The sequence below is a fragment of the Lepidochelys kempii genome, chromosome 1 (genome assembly GCF_965140285.1).
Source record: "Lepidochelys kempii isolate rLepKem1 chromosome 1, rLepKem1.hap1, whole genome shotgun sequence".
Lineage (NCBI taxonomy): Eukaryota > Metazoa > Chordata > Testudines > Cheloniidae > Lepidochelys > Lepidochelys kempii.
Genome location: NC_136380.1, coordinates 296,806,516 through 296,819,088, shown reverse-complemented (window position 1 = coordinate 296,819,088; position 12,573 = coordinate 296,806,516).

Below are 12,573 nucleotides of genomic sequence, written 5' to 3'. Positions count from 1 at the left end.
AGAGTGAAAAGACTTATAAGAAGTCTTATATGAAGTCAATTTGGAGTTTTGTCATTGAGTTGAATAGGATCTGGATTGGCCCATACAGCAAATCATAGCATAATTAGGAAGGATCGGGTCTTTTAATAAGGATATAGGCATTTGTCAGGGACCCACTGTGAATCCAGGCTTCTCACTGAAACCACTGAAAATATGCACATAAGTTACATGCATAATTTTGAGTGCTAAGGTGCACAATTAGGCTATGTCTACACTGGCACTTTTGTCACTAAAACTTTTGTCGCTCAGAGATGTGAAAAAATACCCCCCATCATAAATATAAAGGGAAGGGGGGTATTTAAATCCTCCTGGCCGGAGGAAAAACCCTTTCACCTGTAAAGGGTTAAGAAGCTAGGATAACCTCGCTGGCACCTGACCAAAATGACCAATGAGGAGACAAGATACTTTCAAAAGCTGGAGGGGGGGGGAGAAAAAAAGGTTCTCTCTGTCTGTGTGATGCTTTTGCCGTTAACAGAAAAGGAATGGAGTCTTAGAACTTAGTAAGTAATCTAGCTAGATATGCATTAGATTCTGTTTTGTTTAAATGGCTGATAAAATAAGCTGAGCTGGAGGGAATGTATATTCCTGTTTTTGTGTCTTTTTGTAACTTAAGGTTTTGCCTAGAGGGATTCTCTATGTTTTGAAACTGATTACCCTGTAAGGTATTTACCATCCTGATTTTACAGAGGTGATTCTTTTACTTTTTCTTCAATTAAAATTCTTCTTTAAAGAACCTGATTGCTTTTTCATTGTTCTTAAGATCCAAGGGTTTGGGTCTGTGTTCACCTATGCAAATTGGTGAGGACTTTTATCAAGCCTTCCCCAGGAAAGGGGGTGTAGGGTTTGGGAGGATTTTTGGGGGAAAGACGTTTTCAAACGGGCTCTTTCCCTGTTATATATTTGTGAGACGCTTGGTGGTGGCAGCAATAGAGTCCAAGGGCAAAGGGTAAAATAGTTTGTACCTTGGGGAAGTTTTAACCTAAGCTGGTAAAAATAAGCTTAGGGGGTTTTTATGCAGGTCCCCACATCTGTACCCTAGAGTTCAGAGTGGGGAAGGAACCTTGACACCCCCTGAATGACAAAAGTTTTTGCCACGAAAAGCACTGGTGTGGACAGTGCTTTGTCGGCGGGAACTGTGCTCCTGTTGACGAAGCTAGCGCTCCTCATTGGAGGTGGTTCTATTTTGTCACTGGGAGCACTCTCTCCCGGCAATAAAGAGTGGCCAGACAGCGCACCTGACAATGGTGTAGCTGCAGTGGCATAACCACGCCATTCTAAGGTGTGCTGTGTAGACATAGCCTTAGACAGGACATTCTTCTTTCAGATACACTAGGTGTTTCAATCACACATCTGCAAGTCATTCTGGGTTTTGTGTGTGTGTGTGTAATTTTTTGCATCATTGCTCCTAATTGCACACTCAAAAAATCCTGTCCTCTGGCATATGGGCCATTTTCAACACTTAAAGAGACATGGTCAGGTTAAAAATCCATACATGTACAATAAACTAGTTCCTTACTTGTGTTGTTAACACCATCTTAAAGTATGAACACTGAAATAGCTTTAAAATGTGTTTTTTCTAGTACTTTGGACTATGAAAAATGGATGATTTTGTTTCTAGACAACCTCACTTTCAGTTGTATAAATTTATCGTTTATTTATTAATTAAATTTATCTAGCTGAACTTAGTTCACAACAAAAAACAAAATACTTTTCTGTACCAACCTTAAAGCCCACAGAAATTACACCCACCAGCCCTGACCCCTTCTCACATAGAGCCCTCAGAGAGACCCCCAGGCTTTGCAGTGTGAAATGAAAGCGGACAAATTTGATGCATTCATTAAGGCACTGATACTGCAAACAAATGTACTTAATGGAAGTCAATGGGAATACTCATAGTAGTAAAGTAGAGCCTTGGTGGAAATATTTGCAGGATCAGGGCTTAAGGGCATTGGGCCCAGACTAACGCCCACAGAAAACAACAAGAACTTAACTTTAACTTCAGAGGACCATGGATGAAGCCTATTGTGCACAAGCAGAAGCCTTCCAAATGTCACAGCAAATGGAGTTCATTGCCATAATCAATTTTACAAGTGGTAACTAGGTTATGGGTAGCTATAGGCAAGTCCCTGGGCACTTTCCCAATGCCCTAATGTTTGCAGTACAAATGTTCAATTTTTAAAGGTGACATAGGCACTTCTGAAAACGTTACCATTGGCCTAAACATGTTATATTTGATTATTTGTCATTGGCTCATCATGTATTGTTGGAGTGTTGAAAGTGAAACTGCACTTTCATAAAACTAGACGTTTTGACATCTATTACAAAGTAGACTTGCTCAGCAGTTATTAAATAGCTCAGTGTGCAATGTTACATTAAGAAAACACACTACTAAGAAATCTTATTTTCATATTTTTATGCTATATGAAATATTGGTTAATGACTATTTGTTTCATGCAGGAGTGATGAAACCAACTATTAGGGTTAGATTTTATAAAGCAGTTTCACCATAAAAATGGAAATTTCAGGGCTTTTTTTTTTCTGTGCTTTCCTTTCTTTTTCTCTTCCTTATAAATTAATTAGGAAGTGGTGAATGTAAAGCTGAAAGACATCTGAAGGAGTCGGCATTTGAGTTCTGTGCATTTCTGAAGAATGGTGCATGACTGGCAGAACATCTTGGCTAATATTTTGCAGGTAACTTAATTTTTGCTGACATGCTTGCTGCTTTATGAGCATACACAGCAGCAGAGAAACAAGGTCATGAATGAGCCTCGACAAGGATAATTACAATACACAAATCTGAAGAAAGACTTTCTGGCAAACTCAGCACCTTGTTATTTAGAGCCTATCTTGTCTTCCAGGTATAGTGAAGAACCACTATTTCCCATGACAACCTAGGAGTTGGTGCAGTCCGGGCACAAGTTGTATTTCCCTTCTTTACTTTCTATGATTTTTATATCAAGTGGTGCAACCAGTGCAATAGCACTAGTATACATTATGAAAATGGACAAGGGCAGACAAGTTTTATATATGAAATTATCAGGAATCCAAGTTTCATGAATGTTAGTACAGCCAAAAATTCATCCTGCATGTGCAGCACCATTGTTTTCACTACATTCCTATTTAAAAGGTTTGTCATCCCCTCCCAAAGAAGAAACTAGGCCTCATAGCCTCAGCTAGTGGCAAGTGTCATAGCTCCACTGATGTGAATGGAGGATCTGCCCCAAGGTGCCTAATCACACACTGGGAATAGCTGTATTGAAAATCCTGCAAACAACCCCCTAGAGTGAAATGTGCTTAAATAAGCTATACAAACTATTATATTATTTAAACTGTATAAAGCGAAGACTATACACAATGATTCACTAGAAGACATTTTTTTAAATGGGCCCATGCCTCAGCTGAGCTACATTGGTGTAGCTCCATTGACTTCCACGTATCTATGCCAGTTTACACTTTCTGAGGATCAGGCACACTGTGTTTTCCAATGACAATGTATAAGTTTAGTTATTAAAACAATTGCCAGCGAATAAATATTGGCAGCTGTGATGGATAGCTATATTGGGCCATTGGTGTTATAATGTTCTAGTACAATTCAGCAGATTTACAGTATAGAACTTTGCTGGCTTGATTCAGCCACCTTTACTCACATTGAGTAGTAGTTTTTTTTTTTTCAAGTAACTATTGAAATTAGTGAGACTGCTCATGGAGTCAGGTGCTTTTCAACATGAATAATGCAAGGGTTTGGGGACAGTTTCTGGTCTTCTGTGGGTTTTGGGGTTGTTGGGTTTTTTGGGTAATATTGGTGGTTTGGGGAGAAACTGACAAAAGACACACTTGTTTGTTTGTGTGTGTGTGTGTGTGTCTTAAGCATGTTAGTTAACATGGTTTAACTAACTCTTGTTTAAACACTGTGATGGAATTCATCCCTGTATTCAGACCCTACACATTATTATAATAATCTTTGTACAAAATATGCCTTGCAAAGTATCATTTGAAAACTAACATCACACACTGGTCAATAATAGCATGGTGAAATGTGTGCAGCAACATTATATGTCAAGTTATTAACATAAACAGATTTTGGTCATAATTTACCAGACTAATCTGGGGAGAACCTGTTTTTCAAAGACAAAGGACAAGCTGATGCCAGGTGTCATCCAAGTTGATTGGCAATCACTGCTCTAGTGGCCATTCTTTGACAACATAGGGGGACCAAAACAGATCAATCTTCATTTTAACAACAACATGGAACCTCTTTCACCACAAAATTCCATGTCTCCATTCTCACACTGGGAAGGAACTGTATCTAGGGGTAACCATCACGAAAGGGCGACTGGATTAGAAAAGTGAGAGGCAAACACACCAGGTAGTCTCTCATCCTTTCTCACCCTGTCTCGCTCTTTCTTTCACCTAAGAAGACAAAGGAACCAGCCTTTGGACTTTGGGATGGGTTCTGATCTGAAAATTTGGTCCGTCCTGTTACTGGGAACTGGTGATGGGGATTTTACCTTGAATCAAGTCTAGGTTGTTAAGTTATAATTACTAGGTTGCAGTTTATCTTTATTTCTCTTGTAACCATTTTGGACTTTAATGCTCTCTCTGTGTGGTTAAATACATCTGTAATATTCTTTAATCAAAACTAATCCAATATGGTGTTTAAACTGAACTGTTTGGGTAACTCCAGTTAAAAAACAAACTGTTGAATATTGACTCCCTTACAAGCACAACAGATTTCTAATATCTGAACTGGCTAGGGGAGGGCTGGACAGTGTGGAACCCACATTTCTGGGAAAATTCGGGACTGCGAGTGTGTTAGGGGGGGTCACCCTGCAAATGGCAACCAAGGCTGGTGGAAGCCAGAGCATGACTGGAGTGTAGCTGGCTGGCTGCAACTACACACGACACTCAGGGTGTGACCTGCCTGCAGTTTGTCTGTTGGTGAGGCAGCCCAGGTTGCAGGGCAGGTGATGACAGCCCTGAACTAATCTGGATTGCACCCCAGAATGTGACAAAACTATGTTAGCACCCATTGTAGACAGGATTTAACACATTTTAGAACTGTGTTAGCTGGTAATGACTGACCTTATGGACAATCAGCTAACTTGGTTTAAAGGTGCTTAAACCCTGTCTACACTACATATTCAAAGTAATTAGTGGTTGGAGGTTTTGGTAGATGACATTCTTCATCTTGACTAAATTATCTCATTATTAACTGGCTATACCTGTGGTAGTCGGTTACTGTTTCCCATGGGTTTGCAAGTGGTTAGCGGTACAATACTGAACAGCCATTCAATATCTGTAACTGTCTCATTTTTCCTCTTATCTTTATTTCACTAAACTAGATGATAATGTGTTGCTTCCTTAACCTAGCACGTCATCTTCTCTCTCCTTTTAAAGGAAAACCATGTAGTTGTCAGACTGCAGTGAATTGTATGGCTGTATTCATTACTGTAAAATTTAATGCCTCTTAGTTTAAAAACAAACAAACAAAAAAAACCCAAAAAACAAAAACAAACAAAAAAACCCCCTAAACTGCACAGATGGGAGGAAATGTCCTCACTCTACCTCATATTGACTGACTGTTCAATCAATCTACATTTATGTTTCTAAAGCATTAATGCGAAGACCCTGGGGAACTACAGAAGACTATTATGAAACACACACAAAAAAATGTTTTAAATGCCAAATCACACACAAAAAGTTCAGCTTTCAAATTATACACAATCGGCCAAATTCGGCCTATGTGTAAGAGGTGTGACTCTGCTGATTGGAGCTCTACCAGGGATAGATTTACTAGGTGAATCCCAAATTCTACTAGATTAGAAAAATGAAATGCAATAGCGGAGAAGCTTTATGTGCAAGTGTGCATTACCCATAAGAGGCAATCCAAATACATGAAGCATGCAAAAAACCATTTAAAAGCCAAATGAATGAGGGAAACCTGGTTATAAGAAATAAAAAGATCCCTTAAGTGTGCAGGTATTCGTGGCTTTACTTGAAATCTTTAAATCTAGCTGTAATGTGATTGAAGGACTTAGATGTGGGGAAAGAGTTCAGCTGACAAATTTTGTCTGAACTATGTTAGGAAGCTGTTGCTGGAAGACCTGGAATAATGATTTGCTATAATTATCCATTCAGAATGAACACAAGATTGGAATTAAAATTTCAATAACAGGTCTTTCAGTCTGGTTAGATTCCCAAGACGGCAGTAAGTAAAGAGGAGCCTGAACTACAGAGTTTGAGGCCAGATTCAGATGTGACTCCAAACTTTACAAGGTTTGTGGGCATTAGGTCTTAAAAAGAACGGTCTATGGTCAGAGGTATTAAGTATTGTAGAAAAAGTTACCATTGACTAAGACAGTCATAGACAACACTACAAGCTGCTCTATCAGAGAACTGTGTGTTTAAAAAAGTTTGAAGGCCTAAAAAGTAAAAAACATTGTTATGGAAAACATCAAGAACCTTCCCAAGAGACTGAAAATTGTATATCTTGATATATAAAATGATGGTTAGCACATTATAGGTAGCATAAATTAGATATGGAAGGATGGAGCACCCATTGACCATGACTTTCTCCTCTCCTAGCCTATCCAAATAGAATTACAAGTAGAAGCTAATTACAAGTAGACGCTAGATACCCTCCCACACTCTGCCTGTCCGTGGAGACCTCATCCAAATCCTGACTAGTGAGAGATTGGTTTGACCCCTGAAGCATGAGGTTTTTAATCCCTTCCAAAACACCTTTTTTTTGCATTAATTGTAATAACTCTGGCTATTATTGTTATCCATACAAGCAATTTCAGTTTCTATTGTGGTGGCATCCAACATATGCAAAGTGTTTTGAAAGTATAGTCAGATGGACTCTCTCCAAAGAGCTCATATTCTAATGCTAGTCATGGCACAATACGAGGCAGTTAAAATAGTAAGGGAAAACAGGAATAGAGGCAGATGAAGGTTACAAAAGTAAGGCCACATGATTCATTAGTTATTATGCACATTTATTCTGACAAAACATACGTTGCCTAATGTGTACAAGACTGCCCACGGCCCCCTCAAAAGCACGGTGCTCCCTTATACCTGCCGAGCTATAGACTGCTGTTGTAGCTGTGTTGGTTCCAGGATATTAGATACAAGGTGGGTCAGGTAATATCTTTTATTGGACCAACATCTGTTTGTGAGAGAGACAAGCTTTCGAGCTAAAGAGAGCTGAAGAAGAGCTCTGTGTAAGCTCAAAAGCTGGTATCTCTCACAACAGAAGGTCCACCCACCTTCTCTCTCTAAGCTGCTGTTCTAGTCCACTGTCCAGCCATCCTTCAGTTTTGTCCAACCTTCCTTTCTACCCCCATCCTGACAACCTTTGGCCTCTCTTCACTTGGCAAGTACAGGCAAGTCATCCTATGAACCCTGCTCATGCTGCTTTGACTATCAATCTCCTTCCTTAGCACAAGTTCCCTTCCTTCCCCTCACCCCTGCCTCCATTGCTCTCATGTTGCAGGCTCCCAGGGCAGCAAAGGCTGTCATCATTCCTATCCCCTGCATCCCACTACAGTGAAAAGACAGCTGGCAATGTCTCTCAGGCAGAGTTCACCCTCACGAGGTGCAAGGAGAGGCATTCCTGATTCATGTGGTGCCAAGGGGAGCCACTTGGTCCTTCTCTTGTCTGATCCCTCCCCTCATGAGGAGGTTATCACAGAAAAAACTGAAAAATCTCAGGCTCTGGTTCAGCTATAAAGCAGCAGGAGGGGAACTTGTTCCTTGGGCAAGGTTTCTGCCACCTTACCATGCAGGTGCCTGGATCCCAGCTGGGGGACAGGGGATTACCCCAGCAGAGCTCCTCTGCCCTGTGCCGCACTGATGCATCTGGGCTTGCTGCTAGTGAAATTTCTGGCTTCTAACAGGCTGTCCCTCACCTCTGTGATACTATGATCCTAAATTATCCTGACATATTACCAGAAAAACAGACTGGGAAAAGAAATAGCAAATGGTCAGAGCCAACAAAGTCGGAAGAAATGTCCAAGAGCAGCAGTCCGTAAATATGCCTTTGGCTGCGGCACCTGTAAGAAATTTGTTTAAGTGGCACATGCAAAAAGTAAGAAAAATCCACTGCACACTAATTTTCTTTTTCATCTTAAAATGTCTCATAATTAAAAGGGGAACGAGTGCTTGACCGGTTAGCAATGGGATGGTTTGGTTGTTTTCATTTTATAAATTTCTCTTGAGGCAGAATTTTTATGAGTGATCTGCTTCTTTATTTAGGGTAATATTCTAGAAGCAATGATGCAGATCAGTTTGTTTTGGCTTTGGCAGTTCAAATACGTCTCAGTCCTTGCAGTTTAAATAGGACCCGGGGAATTGTTTATATTAGCAATTCGAAGCAATACCTCTGATGCATCCTGGGAATTATATTAAAGTATAACTTAAAGGGTAAAATGATATTACTGAAAAAAAATACTTTTAAGAAAAGCAGAGTAATTATATGTGGTGGCTTTATGGATGGAATATAATGTGATTAGTAAACTATTGCGGTTTGCAGTAATTAAGGGTTTATGTTATTTAAATGATTCACTAAAGTTGGTAGAACATAAGGTGCACATTTTTTATTTATATTAGACCAGAGGTTCTCAAACTGTGATCGGTGGACCACCAGTAGTCCACGAGCTCCATTCAGATGGTCCGCGGATAGTTCCCTCTAAGATGCATGCCTGGGTGGCCGCACACGAGAGAATGAAGGGCCACCCACCAAATTAGTGGAGCCGAGCAGGCATGGCTTCACTAATGAGGTGCCTGGACCCTGGAGAAGACGCCCATGTAAGGTGAGGTGGGAGGGGGCAGTGGGGTGAGAAGAGGGCGTCGGGGAAATTTGGGACCTGCAGGGCTGTAGCGGCCAGAGAAAGAGGCAACTTTCCCCAGCTCCAGTGCTGCAGCTGCCAGGGAGAGACGGCCCTCCTTCCCAGCCTCAGCTCGGGGGCTGCTGCAGTGGGGGAGAGAGGGAAAGACCCCCCTCCTTCCCAGCCCCAGCCTAAGGGCTGCCACGGCAGGGGAGGGAGGGCACATCCATTGCATTAGAAAGGTAAGACGACTGATATTAAAATATGAGTTGTGTGCTTTTATTTGTAGAAAAAAAAACATTTATGATTACTTTTTTTTATATAGCACTTTTATCCAAAGGCCTTTACAATACTTAGTTAACAATATAAACAACACTTGGAAAGATCATTAAGTGGTCTGCTGAGACCCTCAGCAATTTTCAAGTGGTCCGTGGATAAAAAAGTTTGAGAACCACTGTATTAGACAATTTTTTCTTAGTTAGCATTTTACAGAAGGTGTAAATTCTGGAAATCAGAAAATACTAATCAACACTGATCTGTAGCGTTTTAGTATGTGGGCATTTATATTTTAAGAAGTGAAGCAGTATCTATATCTGGGATTTTCAAAAACGCCTAAGTGAGTTAGGTGCCCGAATTCCACAGATGCAATGGAAATTGTGCATTTAATTTCCTTGGGCTGCGTAAAAAAAATCCCAATCTATAAAGTACAATTTTCTGAGCAACTTTTTTTCCAGGTTACTCTGTACTGAATGGATCATATTCTGATTATATATTTAGATTTTTCGAGGGGTTATTCTAGATTTACACTGGTTAACTGAGATCAGAATCTAACCCACTACAAGTCTGATGCAAAGTCCATTGAAATTAGTGGAAAGACTCCCACTGACTTCAATGGGCATTGAATTGTGCAGCACTTCTGGTTGTAAACCCATTGTGCACCCCATATAAGAGTGATTAGGAGCAATGGGAAGCTGACCATCCAGGCTTGAGACACAAGCAATTCTATGGCACATTTCTATTATAAACTAATATTTATCCCCATTACTGTTACAGTTTCTTCCAGTAAATATTGAGTTCAACCCTAATTCAAAGGCTCTACTTTTGAGGCAAGACTGAAACAGATGGAGATTTTGGAGAAAACAGGAACATTTACTGCACCATAAAATATGCATTATTCTTTGTCCAGTGTTACACTAGGCTACTTTTCCTAATAACACAAAGAACCTCTTTCTATTGTCTAGACAGTTTCAACTCTTTCCACTAAGTTTAAATTTGTGAACTGAGTATGAAAGCTTTTCTCTCTCACCATCAGAAGTTGGTCCAATAAAAGATATTACCTCACTCAGTTTATCACACACAAACACACACACACAAAGCTATATGCATAGTCACCATGTTGCTTTAGAGCTTTGGTACTATATATATATATTAATGTAAGTTTATTGCACAGTATGATGAATAATTGGGACGCACAGTTCAACTTCTATGAATCTAACCTCTGGAATGAAGATAAACATTTCACTTTGAGGCTCAATTGGTCTCACATAGAAATGTTTAACACCAGCACTGAGTGAAGAGAAATCTAGCTTTCTCCCTCCTCTTGCCCAGGGTGAATTTATAGATACCAGAAATTTCCAGTTAAAGAATTTAGTTTTCAACAGTTTACAATGCAGCTATTCATTGCCAATTTGTTTCACCATAGAATTGAATCCAGTGTAACTGAAGACATTTCTGCCTTTGTATCTGCAGGTCTATTAACTTAGGGCAATTACTCTGCAAACAGGTGACAACTCTTCTATGGGAGTTATTGAATTCTAATGCTGAAAACAGTGCACCAATAATGAAAGGTCAGTAGAAGAACACAACAGAGCAGCTTCACTCTGACTGTTCCTGTGAGATGGCTAAGAAATACGTCAAATTAATTATTTGTAAGGGAAAATAAATGTTTGATATTACCTGAGAGATTCTTTAGGCCTGGAATTCTTGGAGATCAATTTTCAGTAGTATTTAATTTTTCTGTTTGGGGGAAAATTAGAAAGATGAACTACTAATTGATGGGTCAATTTAGCTGGGGGGGATTATTGAGATGTCTTTGTGGAATTTATTGACCTTTACAAGAACTCCCATCTAATTAGCAACCTGGATTAGAAAATGCTCACTCAACCCCTTCTCATCTTTTATTCATTCAACTCTGTTCAACTGAATAACTTGTGCTCCTCAAATACCTATAGTATTGACTGGCTGTCTCAGGATTTGAGAACATGGTTCATTTTGACAAAAAACTATTATGGTATGTCTTGGCTATATTTGACCTAGTTGTTGGCGAAGTGCAGGTTGTTCAATGAGATGGTAAAAAAACCCCACAACAACCCAAAACATAAGACACATCATTCCAGGGGCGGGTCGGCAATGAATGGAGAGATTTGTTTTCCATCATTCACCATTCTGAGTTCTGAAGTACAGGTTGGTATGAAGTGTAAATGTTACTGTGCCTCGAAGAAGTGAAGAAAAAAAAATGAAGAGATCTTATGATCTTACCTTTGTCTTAGGGCCAAACCTGATCTCTGTGCATAACCCAAGCCAGACTACGTGCAGAGAAAGTACATTGGAGGTTAGGGGAAACAGAATCCCAGCCCACAGAGAAGGCATAGAAAACCCTTCTAGCCTCTTTGTGGCTGCTATTACAGCTCCAGGCATGGAGTAATGCCCCAAGCCTCATCCTTAAGCCTTACAAAGGGTGTTAAGCTATTGGATTCATGTAGTTGTGGACCAACTGAACAGACTCCCCCCCCCCCCCACCCACTTCCCCTTCATGACTTTTAAATCCCTTGAGTCCAACATTAAGTGTGCATGAAGCTGGGCTATGTATCTCCTGCCCCTTCCATGTGCTAGTTTCACAGTGTTCGTTCAGGGCTTTCTGCAGCCTTTACTTGAGCTAGAGGATTTTGCCCTCAAGTAATACGTTAACTCATTTTTTTACCCTGCTCAACAAAAAACAAATGGTCTGAGCTTTGTGTATTTCTAACACACGTTTTATAATGAAATCACAGCATAATCCCCAAACAGTCACACCGTCTGTCAAATCTGCCCTCGGATACAGGCACAAAACTGCCATTGAAATCAACAGGAAATGTGCCTGTGTATCTGAGGGCAAAACATGACCCCTTACAATTATTTGCAGACAGGAAAACAGTGCACAAAACAGCCTCTTTTTAAGGAGCAAACATGCTTCTTCAAGAACATTGATTGTAGCTTGTCAGAAACGGAGGATAAAACAGAAAATCCCGTGAGTAGCTATTATTTATGGACAAGGTCTTGAAGAGAAAAAAGATTTATTCAGTTTGAAAACCTTCATAGCTTTAATAGTCCACTGTAGAATGTTGCACTCGTTTTTTTCCTGAATATTTTTTAGATCTTTATTTTATTTGTATTCTTTTTTCCCCTCATATGTAGCACAACACAGCTTTGGTCATGTTGCCTCTTTTGTTTATTGTCACATCAGTAGTGAAAATTGGGTTTATTAAATGACATTTCCTCTCATGGCTGGATGACTGCCCTTGCAGCAACAGAAATAAATATATTGGGAGAATCATCACACGTTAGCAGAGGCTATTAATTTTCATTACAAAATTATCAAAATCACCCCAGGGGGCTGGAACAGTTTGTATCGTGGGGGTGCTGAGAGCCACTGAACCAAACTGTAAAC